The sequence below is a fragment of the Lissotriton helveticus genome, chromosome 1_1 (assembly GCF_964261635.1).
Source record: "Lissotriton helveticus chromosome 1_1, aLisHel1.1, whole genome shotgun sequence".
In the NCBI taxonomy this organism is placed as follows: Eukaryota; Metazoa; Chordata; class Amphibia; order Caudata; family Salamandridae; genus Lissotriton; species Lissotriton helveticus.
Window position 1 is genome coordinate 330,581,999 of NC_136057.1, and position 17,237 is coordinate 330,599,235.

General features: G+C 51.3%; 1 protein-coding gene across 14 annotated transcripts in view; it reads left to right on the plus strand.

The window, feature by feature from the left end:
- Positions 1 to 17,237, plus strand: part of LOC144804990 (V-type proton ATPase 116 kDa subunit a 4-like) — a 6,844,636-nt gene that overhangs the window by 2,041,132 nt on the left and 4,786,267 nt on the right. The gene's annotated exons all lie outside the window — the stretch shown is intronic.

A 17,237-nucleotide genomic window follows, 5' to 3' on the forward strand; every position in this document is an offset into this window, starting at 1 on the left:
TGCTCAGACGTGAGTCCCATGCTCTCCACACCAGTGGAGTCAAGCTATCCAGGCTGATGACGGCTGATAGCCAGAAACCGGTCCTTGGATGCTTAATCTGGTCCAGGAAAGACATGGCTTGGCAGTTCGGGCTGGACTGTTCCCATGAGGCACAGGGTCAATGCTGATTTGCATATGGCCATGTCTGACCTGGGTGGTGTGGAGTGCAAAAAAACTATGGATTTAGGCCCAGATCTCTGTACTGGGGTGAATGTATGACAATGTTCTGCATTCTGTCCATCAGCTGTTGTTTTTGCCTTTGTCGCCCCGAGTGGGATGGGTATGCTCAGACGTGAGTCCCATGCTCTCCACACCACTGGAGTCAAGCTATCCAGGCTGATGACGGCTGATAGCCAGAAACCGGTCCTTGGATGCTTAATACGGTCCAGGAAAGACATGGCTTGGCAGTTCGGGCTGGACTGTTCCCATGAGGCACAGGGTCAAGGCTGGTTTGCATATGGCCATGTCTGACCTGGGGTGGTGTGGAGTGCAAAAAAACGATGGATTTAGGCCCAGATCCCTGTACTGGGGTGAATGTATGATAATGTACTGCAGTCTGTCCATCACCTGTTGTTTTTGCCTTTGTCGCCCCGAGTGGGATGGGTATGCTCAGACGTGAGTCCCATGCTCTCCACACCACTTGAGTTAAGCTATCCAGGCTGATGACGGCTGATAGCCAGAAACCGGTCCTTGGATGCTTAATCCAGTCCAGGAAAGACATGGCTTGGCAGTTCGGGCTGGACTGTTCCCATGAGGCACAGGGTCAAGGCTGATTTGCATATGGCAATCTCTGACCTGGGGTGGTGTGGAGTGCAAAAAAACGATGGATTTAGACCCAGATCTCTGTACTGGGGTGAATGTATGACAATGTTCTGCATTCTGTCCATCACCTGTTGTTTTTGCCTTTGTCGCCCCAAGTGGGATGGGTATGCTCAGACGTACGTCCCATGCTCTCCACACCACTGGAGTCAAGCTATCCAGGCTGATGACGGCTGATAGCCAGAAACCGGTCCTTGGATGCTTAATTTGGTCCAGGAAAGACATGGCTTGGCAGTTCGGGCTGGACTGTTTCCATGAGCACAGGGTCAAGGCTGATTTGCATATGGCCATGTCTGACCTGGGGTGGTGTGGAGTGCAAAAAAACTGTCGATTTAGGCCCAGATCTCTGTACTGGGGTGAATGTATGACAATGTTCTGCATTCTGTCCAACACCTGTTGTTTTTGCCTTTGTCGCCCCGAGTGGGATGGGTATGCTCAGACGTGAGTCCCATGCTCTCTACACCACTGGAGTCAAGCTATCCAGGCTGATGACGGCTGATAGCCAGAAACCGGTCCTTGGATGCTTAATCCGGTCCAGGAAAGACATGGCTTGGCAGTTCGGGCTGGACTGTTCCCATGAGGCACAGGCTTAAGGCTGAATTGCATGTGGCCATGTCTGACCTGGGGTGGTGTGGAGTGCAAAAAAACGATGGATTTAGTCCCATATCTCTGTACTGGGGTGAATGTATGACAATGTTCTGCATTCTGTCCATCACCTGCTGTTTTTGCCTTTGTCGCCCCGAGTGGGATGGGTATGCTCAGACGTGAGTCCCATGCTCTCCACACCACTGGAGTCAAGCTAACCAGGCTGATGATGGCTGATAGCCAGAAACCGGTCCTTGGATGCTGAATCAGGTCCAGGAAAGACATGGCTTGGCAGTTCGGGCTGGACTGTTCCCATGAGGCACAGGGTCAAGGCTGATTTGCATATGGCCATGTCTGACCTGGGGTGGTGTGGAGTGCAAAAAAATGGTTGATTTAGGTCCAGATCTCTGTACTAGGATGAATGTATGACAATGTTCTGCATTCTGTCCATCACCTGTTGTTTTTGCCTTTGTCGCCCCGAGTGGGATGGGTATACTCAGACGTGAGTCCCATGCTCTCCACTCCACTGGAGTCAAGCTATCCAGTCTGAAGACGGCTGATAGCCAGAAACCGGTCCTTGGATGCTTAATCTGGTCCAGGAAAGACATGGCTTGGCAGTTCGGGCTGGACTGTTCCCATGAGGCACAGGGTCAAGGCTGATTTGCATATGGCCATGTCTGACCTGGGGTGGTGTGGAGTGCCAAAAAAACAATGGATTTAGGCCCAGATCTCTGTACTGGGGTGAATGTATGACAATGTTCTGCATTCTGTCCATCACCTGCTGTTTTTGCCTTTGTCGCACCGTGTGGAATGGGTATGCTCAGACGTGAGTCCCATGCTCTCCACACCACTGGAGTCAAGCTATCCAGGCTGATGACCGCTGATAGCCAGAAACCGGTCCTTGGATGCTTAATTCGGTCCAGGAAAGACATGGCTTGGCAGTTCGGGCTGGACTGTTCCCATGAGGCACAGGGTCAAGGCTGATTTGCATATGGCCATGTCTGACCTGGCGTGGTGTGGAGTGCAAAAAACGATGGATTTAGGCCCAGATCTCTGTATTGGGGTGAATTTATGACAATGTTCTGCATTCTGTCCATCACCTGTTGTTTTTGCCTTTGTCGCCCCGAGTGGGATGGGTATGCTCAGACGTGAGTCCCATGCTCTCCACACCACTGGAGTCAAGCTATCCAGGCTGATGACGGCTGATAGCCAGAAACCGATCCTTGGATGCTTAATCCAGTCCAGGAAAGACATGGCTTGGCAGTTCGGGCTGGACTGTTCCCATGAGGCACAGGGTCAAGGCTGATTTGCATATGGCCATGTCTGACCTGGGGTGGTGTGGAGTGCAAGAAAACGATGGATTTAGGCCCAGATCTCTGTACTAGGGTGAATGTATGACAATGTTCTGCATTCTGTCCATCACCTGTTGTTTTTGCCTTTGTCGCCCCGAGTGGGATGGGTATACTCAGACGTGAGTCCCATGCTCTCCACTCCACTGGAGTCAAGCTATCCAGGCTGAAGACGGCTGATAGCCAAAAACCAGTCCTTGGATGCTTAATCTGGTCCAGGAAAGACATGGCTTGGCAGTTCGGGCTGCACTGTTCCCATGAGGCACATGGTCAAGGCTGATTTGCATATGGCCATGTCTGACCTGGGGTGGTGTGGAGTGCAAAAAAACGATGGATTTAGGCCCAGATCTCTGTACTGGGGTGAATGTATGACAATGTTCTGCATTCTGTCCTTCACCTGTTGTTTTTGCCTTTTGTCGCCCCAAGTGGGATGGGTATGCTCAGACGTGAGTCCCATGCTCTCCACACCACTGGAGTCAAGCTATCCAGGCTGATGACGGCTGATAGCCAGAAACCGGTCCTTGGATGCTTAATCCAGTCCAGGAAAGACATGGCTTGGCAGTTTGGGCTGGACTGTTCCCATGAGGCTGATTTACATATGGCCATGCCTGACCTGAGGTGGTATGGAGTGCAAACAAACGATGGATTTAGGCCCATATCTCTGTACTGGGGTGAATGTATGACAATGTTCTGCATTTTGTCCATCGCCTGTTGTTTTTGCCTTTGTCGCCCCGAGTGGGATGGGTATACTCAGACGTGAGTCCCATGCTCTCCACTCCACTGGAGTCAAGCTATCCAGGCTGAAGACGGCTGATAGCCAAAAACCAGTCCTTGGATGCTTAATCTGGTCCAGGAAAGACATGGCTTGGCAGTTCGGGCTGGACTGTTCCCATGAGGCACAGGGTCAAGGCTGATTTGCATATGGCCATGTCTGACCTGGGGTGGTGTGGAGTGCAAAAAACGATGGATTTAGGCCCAGATCTCTGTACTGGGGTGAATGTATGACAATGTTCTGCATTCTGTCCATCACCTGTTGTTTTTGCCTTTGTCGCCCCGAGTGGGATGGGTATGCTCAGACGTGAGTTCCATGCTCTCCACACCACTGGAGTCAAGCTATCCAGGCTGATGACGGCTGATAGCCAGAAACCGCTCCTTGGATGCTTAATTCGGTCCAGGAAAGACATGGCTTGGCAGTTCGGGCTGGACTGTTCCCATGAGGCACAGGGTCAATGCTGATTTGCATATGGCCATGTCTGACCTGGGTGGTGTGGAGTGCAAAAAAACTATGGATTTAGGCCCAGATCTCTGTACTGGGGTGAATGTATGACAATGTTCTGCATTCTGTCCTTCACCTGTTGTTTTTGCCTTTTGTCGCCCCAAGTGGGATGGGTATGCTCAGACGTGAGTCCCATGCTCTCCACACCACTGGAGTCAAGCTATCCAGGCTGATGACGGCTGATAGCCAGAAACCGGTCCTTGGATGCTTAATCCAGTCCAGGAAAGACATGGCTTGGCAGTTCGGGCTGGACTGTTCCCATGAGGCACAGGGTCAAGGCTGATTTGCATATGGCCATGTCTGACCTGGGGTGGTGTGGAGTGCAAAAAAACGATGGATTTAGGCCCAGATCTCTGTACTGGGGTAAATGTATGACAATGTTCTGCATTCTGTCCATCACCTGTTGTTTTTGCCTTTGTCGCCCCGAGTGGGATGGGTATGCTCAGACGTGAGTCCCATGCTCTCCACACCACTGGAGTCAAGCTATCCAGGCGGATGACGGCTGATAGCCAGAAACCGGTCCTTGGATGCTTAATCCGGTCCAGGAAAGATATGGCTTGGCAGTTCGGGCTCGACTGTTCCCATGAGGCACAGGGTCAAGGCTGATTTGCATATGGCTATGTCTGACCTGGGGTGCTGTGAAGTGCAAAAAACCAATGGATTTAGGCCCAGATCTCTGTACTGGGGTGTATGTATGACAATGTTCTGCATTCTGTCCATTACCTGTTGTTTTTGCCTTTGTCGCCCCGAGTGGGATGGGTATGATCAGATGTGAGTCCCATGCTCTCCACACCACTGGAGTCAAGCTATCCAGGGTGATGACGGCTGATAGCCAGAAACCGGTCCTTGGATGCTTTATCCGGTCCAGGAAAGACATGGCTTGGCAGTTCGGGCTGGACTGTTCCCATGAAGCACAGGTTCAAGGCTGATTTGCATATGGCAATCTCTGACCTGGGGTGGTGTGGAGTGCAAAAAAACTATGGATTTAGACCCAGATCTCTGTACTGCGGTGAATGTATGACAATGTTCTGCATTCTGTCCATCACCTGTTGTGTTTGCTTTTGTCGCCCCGAGTGGGATGGGTATGCTCAGACGTGACTCCCATGCTCTCCACACCACTGGAGTCAAGCTATCCAGGCTGAAGACGGCTGATAGCCAGAAACCGGTCCTTGGATGCTTAATCCGGTCCAGGAAAGACATGGCTTGGCAGTTCGGGCTGGACTGTTCCCATGAGGCACAGGTTCAAGGCTGATTTGCATATGGCCATGTCTTACCTGTTGTGGTGTGGAGTGCAAAAAACAATGGATTTAGGCCCAGATCTCTGTACTGGGGTGAATGTATGACAATATTCTGCATTCTGTCCATCACCTGTTGTTTTTGCCTTTGTCGCCCCGAGTGGGATGGGTATGCTCAGACGTGAGTTCCATGCTCTCCACACCACTGGAGTCAAGCTAGCCAGGCTATGACGGCTGATAGCCAGAAACCGCTCCTTGGATGCTTAATTCGGTCCAGGAAAGACATGGCTTGGCAGTTCGGGCTGGACTGTTCCCATGAGGCACAGGGTCAAGGCTGATCTGCATATGGCCATGTCTGACCTGGGGTGGTGTGGAGTGCAAAAAAACGAAGGCTTTAGGCCCATATCTCTGTACTGGGGTGAATGTATGACAATGTTCTGCATTTTGTCCATCACCTGTTGTTTTTGCCTTTGTCGCCTCGAGTGTGATGGGTATGCTCAGACGTGAGTCCCATGCTCTCCACACCAGTGGAGTCAAGCTATCCAGGCTGATGACGGCTGATAGCCAGAAACCGGTCCTTGGATGCTTAATCTGGTCCAGGAAAGACATGGCTTGGCAGTTCGGGCTGGACTGTTCCCATGAGGCACAGGGTCAATGCTGATTTGCATATGGCCATGTCTGACCTGGGTGGTGTGGAGTGCAAAAAAACTATGGATTTAGGCCCAGATCTCTGTACTGGGGTGAATGTATGACAATGTTCTGCATTCTGTCCTTCACCTGTTGTTTTTGCCTTTTGTCGCCCCAAGTGGGATGGGTATGCTCAGACGTGAGTCCCATGCTCTCCACACCACTGGAGTCAAGCTATCCAGGCTGATGACGGCTGATAGCCAGAAACCGGTCCTTGGATGCTTAATCCAGTCCAGGAAAGACATGGCTTGGCAGTTCGGGCTGGACTGTTCCCATGAGGCACAGGGTCAAGGCTGATTTGCATATGGCCATGTCTGACCTGGGGTGGTGTGGAGTGCAAAAAAACGATGGATTTAGGCCCAGATCTCTGTACTGGGGTAAATGTATGACAATGTTCTGCATTCTGTCCATCACCTGTTGTTTTTGCCTTTGTCGCCCCGAGTGGGATGGGTATGCTCAGACGTGAGTCCCATGCTCTCCACACCACTGGAGTCAAGCTATCCAGGCGGATGACGGCTGATAGCCAGAAACCGGTCCTTGGATGCTTAATCCGGTCCAGGAAAGATATGGCTTGGCAGTTCGGGCTCGACAGTTCCCATGAGGCACAGGGTCAAGGCTGATTTGCATATGGCTATGTCTGACCTGGGGTGCTGTGAAGTGCAAAAAAACAATGGATTTAGGCCCAGATCTCTGTACTGGGGTGTATGTATGACAATGTTCTGCATTCTGTCCATTACCTGTTGTTTTTGCCTTTGTCGCCCCGAGTGGGATGGGTATGATCAGATGTGAGTCCCATGCTCTCCACACCACTGGAGTCAAGCTATCCAGGCTGAAGACGGCTGATAGCCAGAAACCGGTCCTTGGATGCTTAATCCGGTCCAGGAAAGACATGGCTTGGCAGTTCGGGCTGGACTGTTCCCATGAGGCACAGGTTCAAGGCTGATTTGCATATGGCCATGTCTGACCTGGGGTGGTGTGGAGTGCAAAAAAACGATAGATTTAGGCCCAGATCTCTGTACTAGGGTGAATGTATGACAATGTTCTGCATTCTGTCCATCACCTGCTGTTTTTGCCTTTGTCGCACCGTGTGGGATGGGTATTCTCAGACGTGAGTCCCATGCTCTCCACACAACTGGAGTCAAGCTATCCAGGCTGATGACGGCTGATAGCCAGAAACTAGTCCTTGGAAGCTTAATCCAGTCCAGGAAAGACATGGCTTGGCAGTTTGGGCTGGACTGTTCCCATGAGGCACAGGGTCAAGGCTGATTTACATATGGCCATGTCTGACCTGGGGTGGTGTTGAGTGCAAAAAAATATGGATTTAGGCCCAGATCTCTGTACTGGGGTGAATGTATGACAATGTTCTGCATTCTGTCCATCACCTGTTGTTTTTGCCTTTGTCGCCCCTAGTGGGATGGGTATGCTCAGACGTGAGTCCCATGCTCTCCACACCACTGGAGTCAAGCTATCCAGGCTGATGACGGCTGATAGCCAGAAACCGGTCCTTGGATGCTTAATCCAGTCCAGGAAAGACATGGCTTGGCAGTTCGGGCTGGACTGTTCCCATGAGGCACAGGGTCAAGACTGATTTGCATATGGCCATGTCTGACCTGGGGTGGTGTGGAGTGCAAAAAAACGTTGGATTTAGGCCCAGATGTCTGTACTGGGGTGAATGTATGACAATGTTCTGCATTCTGTCCATCACCTGTTGTTTTTGCCTTTGTCGCCCGAGTGGGATGGGTATGCTCAGACGTGAGTCCCATGCTCTCCGCACCACTGGAGTCAAGCTATCCAAGCTGATGACGGCTGATAGCCAGAAATTGGTCCTTGGATTCTTAATCTGGTCCAGGAAAGACATGGCTTGGCAGTTCGGGCTGGAATGTTCCCATGAGGCACAGGGTCGAGGCTGATTTGCATATGGCCATGTCTGACCTGGGGAGGTGTGGAGTGCAAAAAACACAATGGATTTAGGCCCAGATCTCTGTACTGGGGTGAATGCACGACAATGTTCTGCATTCTGTCCATCACCTGTTGTTTTTGCCTTTGTCGCCCTGAGTGGGATGGGTATGCTCAGACATGAGTCCCATGCTCTCCACACCACTGGAGTCAAGCTATCCAGGCTGATGACGGCTGATAATCAGAAACCTGTCCTTGGATGCTTAATCCGGTCCAGGAAAGACATGGCTAGGCAGTTCGGGCTGGACTGTTCCCATGAGGCACAGGGTCAAGGCTGATTTGCATATGGACATGTCTGAGGCGGAGTTGGTGTGGAGTGCAAAAAAACAATGGATTTAGGCCCAGATCTCTGTACTGTGGTGAATGTATGACAATGTTCTGCATTCTGTCCATCACCTGTTATTTTTGCCTTTGTCGCCCCGAGTGGGATGGGTATGCTCAGACGTGAGTCCCATGCTCTCCACACCACTGGAGTCATACTATCCAGGCTGATGATGGCTGATAGCCAGAAACCTGTCCTTGGCTGCTTAATTCGGTCCAGGAAAGACATGGCTTGGCAGTGCGGGCTGGACTGTTCCCATGAGGCACAGGGTTAAGGCTGATTTGCATATGGCCATGTCTGACCTAGGGTGGTGTAGAGTGCATGAAAACGATGGATTTAGGCCCAGATCTCAGTACTGGGGTGAATGTATGACAATGTTCTGCATTCTGTCCATCACCTGTTGTTTTTGCCTTTGTCGCCCCGAGTGGGATGGGTATGCTCAGACGTGAGTCCCATGCTCTCCACACAACTGGAGTCAAGCTATCCAGGCTGATGATGGCTGATAGCCAGAAACCGGTCCTTGGATGCTTAATCCGGTCCTGGAAAGACATGGCTTGGCCTTTTGGGCTGGACTGTTCCCATGAGGCACAGGTTCAAGGCTGATTTGCATATGGCAATCTCTGACCTGGGGTGGTGTGGAGTGCAAAAAAACGATGGATTTAGACCCAGATCTCTGTACTGCGGTGAATGTATGACAATGTTCTGCATTCTGTCCATCACCTGTTGTGTTTGTCTTTGTCGTCCCGAGTGGGATGGGTATGCTCAGACGTGAGTACCATGCTCTCCACACCACTGGAGTCAAGCTATCCAGGCTGATGATGGCTGATAGCCAGAAACCGGTCCTTGGATGCTTAATCCGGTCCAGGAAAGACATGGCTTGGCAGTTCGGGCTGGACTGTTCCCATGAGGCACAGGGTCAAGGCTGATTTGCATATGGCCATGTCTGACCTGGGGTGGTCTGGAGTTCAAAAAAACGGTGTATTTAGGCCCAGATCTCTGTACTGGGGTGAATGTATGACAATGTTCTGCATTCTGTCCATCACCTGTTGTTTTTGCCTTTGTCGCCCCGAGTGGGATGGGTATACTCAGACGTGAGTCCCATGCTCTCCACACCACTGGCGTCAAGCTATCCAGGCTGATGACGGCTGATAGCCAGAAACTAGTCCTTGGAAGCTTAATCCAGTCCAGGAAAGACATGGCTTGGCAGTTTGGGCTAGACTGTTCCCATGAGGCACAGGGTCAAGGCTGATTTACATATGGCCATGTCTGACCTGGGGTGGTGTTGAGTGCAAAAAAAGATGGATTTAGGCCCAGATCTCTGTACTGGGGTGAATGTATTACAATGTTCTGCATTCTGTCCATCACCTGTTGTTTTTGCCTTTGTCGTCCCGAGTGGGATGGGTATGCTCAGACGTGAGTCCCATGCTCTCCACACCACTGGAGTCAAGCTATCCAGGCTGATGACAGCTGATAGCCAGAAATCGGTCCTTGTATGCTTAATCCGGTCCAGGAAAGACATGGCTTGGCAGTTCGGGCTGGACTGTTCCCATGAGGCACAGAGTCAAGGCTGATTTGCATATGGCCATGTCTGACCTGGGGTGGTGTGGAGTGCAAAAAAACGATGGATTTAGGCCCAGATCTCTGTACTGGGGTGAATGTATGACAATGTTCTGCATTCTGTCCATCACCTGTTGTTTTTGCCTTTGTCGCCGCGAGTGGGATGGGTATACTCAGACGTGAGTCCCATGCTCTCCACACCACTGGCGTCAAGCTATCCAGGCTGATGACGGCTGATAGCCAGAAACTAGTCCTTGGAAGCTTAATCCAGTCCAGGAAAGACATGGCTTGGCAGTTTGGGCTAGACTGTTCCCATGAGGCACAGGGTCAAGGCTGATTTACATATGGCCATGTCTGACCTGGGGTGATGTTGAGTGCAAAAAAAGATGGATTTAGGCCCAGATCTCTGTACTGGGGTGAATGTATTACAATGTTCTGCATTCTGTCCATCACCTGTTGTTTTTGCCATTGTCGTCCCGAGTGGGATGGGTATGCTCAGACGTGAGTCCCATGTTCTCCACACCACTGGAGTCAAGCTATCCAGGCTGATGACAGCTGATAGCCAGAAATCGGTCCTTGTATGCTTAATCCGGTCCAGGAAAGACATGGCTTGGCAGTTCGGGCTGGACTGTTCCCATGAGGCACAGAGTCAAGGCTGATTTGCATATGGCCATGTCTGACCTGGGGTGGTGTGGAGTACAAAAAAACGATGGATTTAGGCCCAGATCTCTGTACTGGGGTGAATGTATGACAATGTTCTGCATTCTGTCCATCACCTGTTGTTTTTGCCTTTGTCGCCCCGAGTGGGATGGGTATGCTCAGACGTGAGTCCCATGCTCTCCACACCACTGGAGTCAAGCTATCCAGGCTGATGACGGCTGATAGCCAGAAACCGGTCCTTGGATGCTTAATCCAGTCCAGGAAAGACATGGCTTGGCAGTTCGGGCTGGACTGTTCCCATGAGGCACAGGGTCAAGGCTGATTTGCATATGGCAATGTCTGACCTGGGGTGGTGTGGAGTGCAAACAAACGATGGATTTAGGCCCAGATCTCTGTACTGGGGTGAATGTATGACAATGTTCTGTATTCTGTCCATCACCTGTTGTTTTTGCCTTAATCGCCCCGAGTGGGATGGGTATGCTCAGACGTGAGTCCCATGCTCTCCACACCACTGGAGTCAAGCTATCCAGGCTGATGACGGCTGATAGCCAGAAACCGGTCCTTCGATGCTTAATCTGGTCCAGGAAAGACATGGCTTGGCAGTTCGGGCTGGACTGTTCCCATGAGGCACAGGGTCAATGCTGATTTGCATATGGCCATGTCTGACCTGGGTGGTGTGGAGTGCAAAAAAACTATGGATTTAGGCCCAGATCTCTGTACTGGGGTGAATGTATGACAATGTTCTGCATTCTGTCCTTCACCTGTTGTTTTTGCCTTTTGTCGCCCCAAGTGGGATGGGTATGCTCAGACGTGAGTCCCATGCTCTCCACACCACTGGAGTCAAGCTATCCAGGCTGATGACGGCTGATAGCCAGAAACTAGTCCTTGGATGCTTAATCTGGTCCAGGAAGGGCATGGCTTGGCAGTTCGGGCTGGACTGTTCCCATGAGGCACAGGGTCAAGGCTGATTTGCATATGGCCATGTCTGACCTGGGGTGGTGTGAAGTGCAAAAAAGCAATGGATTTAGGCCCAGGTCTCTGTACTGGGGTGAATGTATGACAATGTTCTGCATTCCGTCCATAACCTGTTGTTTTTGCCTTTGTCGCCCCGAGTGGGATAGGTATGCTCAGACGTGAGTCCCATGCTCTCCACACCACTGGAGTCAAGCTATCCAGGCTGATGACGGCTGATAGCCAGAAACCGGTCCTTGGATGCTTAATCCAGTCCAGGAAAGACATGGCTTAGCAGTTCGGGCTAGACTGTTCCCATGAGGCACAGGGACAAGGCTGATTTACATATGGCCATGTCTGACCTGGGGTGGTGTGGAGTGCAAAAAAGCGATGGATTTAGGCCCAGATCTCTGTCCTGGGGTGAATGTATGACAATGTTCTGCATTCTGTCCATCACCTGTTGTTTTTGTCTTTGTCGCCCCGAGTGGGATGGGTATGCTCAGACGTGAGTCCCATGCTCTCCACACCACTGGAGTCAAGCTATCCAGGCTGATGACGGCTGATAGCCAGAAACCGGTCCTTGGATGCTTAATTCGGTCCAGGAAAGACATGGCCTGGCAATTCCGGCTGGACTGTTCCCATGAGGCACAGGGTCAAGGCTGATTTGCATATGGCCATGTCTGACCTGGGGTGGTGTGTAGTGCAAAAAAACGATGGATTTAGGCCCAGATCTCTGTACTGGGGTGAATGTATGACAATGTTCTGCATTTTGTCCATCACCTGTTGTTTTTGCCTTTGTCGCCCCGAGTGGGATGGGTATGCTCAGACGTGGGTCCCATGCTCTCCACACCACTGGAGTCAAGCTATCCAGGCTGATGACGGCTGATAGCCAGAAACCGGTCCTTGGATGCTTAATCCGGTCCAGGAAAGACAAGGCTTGGCAGTTTGGGCTGGACTGTTCCCATGAGGCACAGGGTCATGGCTGATTTACATATGGCCATGTCTGACCTGGGGTGGTTTGGAGTGCAAAAAAATGATGGATTTAGGCCTAGATCTCTGTACTGGGGTGAATGTATGACAATGTTCTGCATTCTGTCCATAATCTGTTGTTTTTGCCTTTGTCGCCCCGAGTGGGATGGGTATGCTCAGACGTGAGTCCCATGCTCTCCACACCACTGGAGTCAAGCTATCCAGGCTGATGACGGCTGATAGCCAGAAACCGGTCCTTGGATGCTTAATTCGGTCCAGGAAAGACATGGCTTGGCAGTTCGGGCTGGACTGTTCCCATGAGGCACAGGGTCAAGGCTGATTTGCATATGGCAATGTCTGACCTGGGGTGGTGTGGAGTGCAAACAAACTGTGGATTTAGGCCCAGATCTCTGTACTGGGGTGAATGTATGACAATGTTCTGCATTCTGTCCATCACCTGTTGTTTTGCTTTGTCGCCCCGAGTGGGATGGGTATGCTCAGACGTAAGTCCCATGCTCTCCACACCACTGGAGTCAAGCTATCCATGCTGATGACGGCTGATAGCCAGAAACCGGTCCTTGGATGCTTAATCCGGTCCAGGAAAGACATGGCTTGGCAGTTCGGGCTGGACTGTTCCCATGAGCACAGGGTCAAGGCTAATTGGCATATGGCCATGTCTGACCTGGGGTGGTGTGGAGTGCAAAAAACTGTGGATTTAGGCCCGGATCTCTGTACTGGGGTGAATGTATGACAATGTTCTGCATTCTGTCCATCACCTGTTGTTTTTGCCTTTGTCGCCCCGAGTGGGATGGGTATGCTCAGACGTAAGTCCCATGCTCTCCACACCACTGGAGTCAAGCTATCCAGGCTGATGACGGCTGATAGCCAGAAACTAGTCCTTGGAAGCTTAATCCAGTCCAGGAAAGACATGGCTTGGCAGTTTGGGCTAGACTGTTCCCATGAGGCACAGGGTCAAGGCTGATTTACATATGGCCATGTCTGACCTGGGGTGGTGTTGAGTGCAAAAAAAGATGGATTTAGGCCCAGATCTCTGTACTGGGGTGAATGTATTACAATGTTCTGCATTCTGTCCATCACCTGTTGTTTTTGCCTTTGTCGTCCCGAGTGGGATGGGTATGCTCAGACGTGAGTCCCATGCTCTCCACACCACTGGAGTCAAGCTATCCAGGCTGATGACAGCTGATAGCCAGAAATCGGTCCTTGTATGCTTAATCCGGTCCAGGAAAGACATGGCTTGGCAGTTCGGGCTGGACTGTTCCCATGAGGCACAGAGTCAAGGCTGATTTGCATATGGCAATGTCTGACCTGGGGTGGTGTGGAGTGCAAACAAACGATGGATTTAGGCCCAGATCTCTGTACTGGGGTGAATGTATGACAATGTTCTGTATTCTGTCCATCACCTGTTGTTTTTGCCTTAATCGCCCCGAGTGGGATGGGTATGCTCAGACGTGAGTCCCATGCTCTCCACACCACTGGAGTCAAGCTATCCAGGCTGATGACGGCTGATAGCCAGAAACCGGTCCTTCGATGCTTAATCTGGTCCAGGAAAGACATGGCTTGGCAGTTCGGGCTGGACTGTTCCCATGAGGCACAGGGTCAATGCTGATTTGCATATGGCCATGTCTGACCTGGGTGGTGTGGAGTGCAAAAAAACTATGGATTTAGGCCCAGATCTCTGTACTGGGGTGAATGTATGACAATGTTCTGCATTCTGTCCTTCACCTGTTGTTTTTGCCTTTTGTCGCCCCAAGTGGGATGGGTATGCTCAGACGTGAGTCCCATGCTCTCCACACCACTGGAGTCAAGCTATCCAGGCTGATGACGGCTGATAGCCAGAAACTAGTCCTTGGATGCTTAATCTGGTCCAGGAAGGGCATGGCTTGGCAGTTCGGGCTGGACTGTTCCCATGAGGCACAGGGTCAAGGCTGATTTGCATATGGCCATGTCTGACCTGGGGTGGTGTGAAGTGCAAAAAAGCAATGGATTTAGGCCCAGGTCTCTGTACTGGGGTGAATGTATGACAATGTTCTGCATTCCGTCCATAACCTGTTGTTTTTGCCTTTGTCGCCCCGAGTGGGATAGGTATGCTCAGACGTGAGTCCCATGCTCTCCACACCACTGGAGTCAAGCTATCCAGGCTGATGACGGCTGATAGCCAGAAACCGGTCCTTGGATGCTTAATCCAGTCCAGGAAAGACATGGCTTAGCAGTTCGGGCTAGACTGTTCCCATGAGGCACAGGGACAAGGCTGATTTACATATGGCCATGTCTGACCTGGGGTGGTGTGGAGTGCAAAAAAGCGATGGATTTAGGCCCAGATCTCTGTCCTGGGGTGAATGTATGACAATGTTCTGCATTCTGTCCATCACCTGTTGTTTTTGCCTTTGTCGCCCCGAGTGGGATGGGTATGCTCAGACGTGAGTCCCATGCTCTCCACACCACTGGAGTCAAGCTATCCAGGCTGATGACGGCTGATAGCCAGAAACCGGTCCTTGGATGCTTAATTCGGTCCAGGAAAGACATGGCCTGGCAATTCCGGCTGGACTGTTCCCATGAGGCACAGGGTCAAGGCTGATTTGCATATGGCCATGTCTGACCTGGGGTGGTGTGTAGTGCAAAAAAACGATGGATTTAGGCCCAGATCTCTGTACTGGGGTGAATGTATGACAATGTTCTGCATTTTGTCCATCACCTGTTGTTTTTGCCTTTGTCGCCCCGAGTGGGATGGGTATGCTCAGACGTGGGTCCCATGCTCTCCACACCACTGGAGTCAAGCTATCCAGGCTGATGACGGCTGATAGCCAGAAACCGGTCCTTGGATGCTTAATCCGGTCCAGGAAAGACAAGGCTTGGCAGTTTGGGCTGGACTGTTCCCATGAGGCACAGGGTCATGGCTGATTTACATATGGCCATGTCTGACCTGGGGTGGTTTGGAGTGCAAAAAAATGATGGATTTAGGCCTAGATCTCTGTACTGGGGTGAATGTATGACAATGTTCTGCATTCTGTCCATAATCTGTTGTTTTTGCCTTTGTCGCCCCGAGTGGGATGGGTATGCTCAGACGTGAGTCCCATGCTCTCCACACCACTGGAGTCAAGCTATCCAGGCTGATGACGGCTGATAGCCAGAAACCGGTCCTTGGATGCTTAATTCGGTCCAGGAAAGACATGGCTTGGCAGTTCGGGCTGGACTGTTCCCATGAGGCACAGGGTCAAGGCTGATTTGCATATGGCCATGTCTGACCTGGGGTGGTGTGTAGTGCAAAAAAACGATGGATTTAGGCCCAGATCTCTGTACTGGGGTGAATGTATGACAATGTTCTGCATTTTGTCCATCACCTGTTGTTTTTGCCTTTGTCGCCCCGAGTGGGATGGGTATGCTCAGATTTGGGTCCCATGCTCTCCACACCACTGGAGTCAAGCTATCCAGGCTGATGACGGCTGATAGCCAGAAACCGGTCCTTGGATGCTTAATCCGGTCCAGGAAAGACATGGCTTGGCAGTTTGGGCTGGACTGTTCCCATGAGGCACAGGGTCAATGCTGATTTGCATATGGCCATGTCTGACCTGGGGTAGTTTGGAGTGCAAAAAAATGATGGATTTAGGCCTAGATCTCTGTACTGGGGTGAATGTATGACAATGTTCTGCATTCTGTCCATCACCTGTTGTGTTTGCTTTTGTCGCCCCGAGTGGGATGGGTATGCTCAGACGTGAGTCCCATGCTCTCCACACCACTGCAGTCATACTATCCAGGCTGATGATGGCTGATAGCCAGAAACCTGTCCTTGGCTGCTTAATTCGGTCCAGGAAAGACATGGCTTGGCAGTGCGGGCTGGACTGTTCCCATGAGGCACAGGGTGAAGGCTGATTTGCATATGGCCATGTCTGACCTAGGGTGGTGTAGAGTGCATGAAAACGATGGCCCAGATCTCAGTACTGGGGTGAATGTATGACAATGTTCTGCATTCTGTCCATCACCTGTGTTTTTGCCTTTGTCGCCCCGAGTGGGATGGGTATGCTCAGACGTGAGTCCCATGCTCTCCACACAACTGGAGTCAAGCTATCCAGGCTGATGATGGCTGATAGCCAGAAACCGGTCCTTGGATGCTTAATCCGGTCCTGGAAAGACATGGCTTGGCCTTTTGGGCTGGACTGTTCCCATGAGGTACAGGTTCAAGGCTGATTTGCATATGGCAATCTCTGACCTGGGGTGGTGTGGAGTGCAAAAAAACGATGGATTTAGACCCAGATCTCTGTAGTGCGGTGAATGTATGACAATGTTCTGCATTCTGTCCATCACCTGTTGTGTTTGTCTTTGTCGCCCCAAGTGGGATGGGTATGCTCAGACGTGAGTACCATGCTCTCCACACCACTGGAGTCAAGCTATCCAGGCTGATGATGGCTGATAGCCAGAAACCGGTCCTTGGATGCTTAATCCGGTCCAGGAAAGACATGGCTTGGCAGTTCGGGCTGGACTGTTCCCATGAGGCACAGGGTCAAGGCTGATTTGCATATGGCCATGTCTGACCTGGGGTGGTCTGGAGTTCAAAAAAACGGTGGATTTAGGCCCAGATCTCTGTACTGGGGTGAATGTATGACAATGTTCTGCATTCTGTCCATCACCTGTTGTTTTTGCCTTTGTCGCCCCGAGTGGGATGGGTATACTCAGACGTGAGTCCCATGCTCTCCACACCACTGGCGTCAAGCTATCCAGGCTGATGACTGCTGATAGCCAGAAACTAGTCCTTGGAAGCTTAATCCAGTCCAGGAAAGACATGGCTTGGCAGTTTGGGCTAGACTGTTCCCATGAGG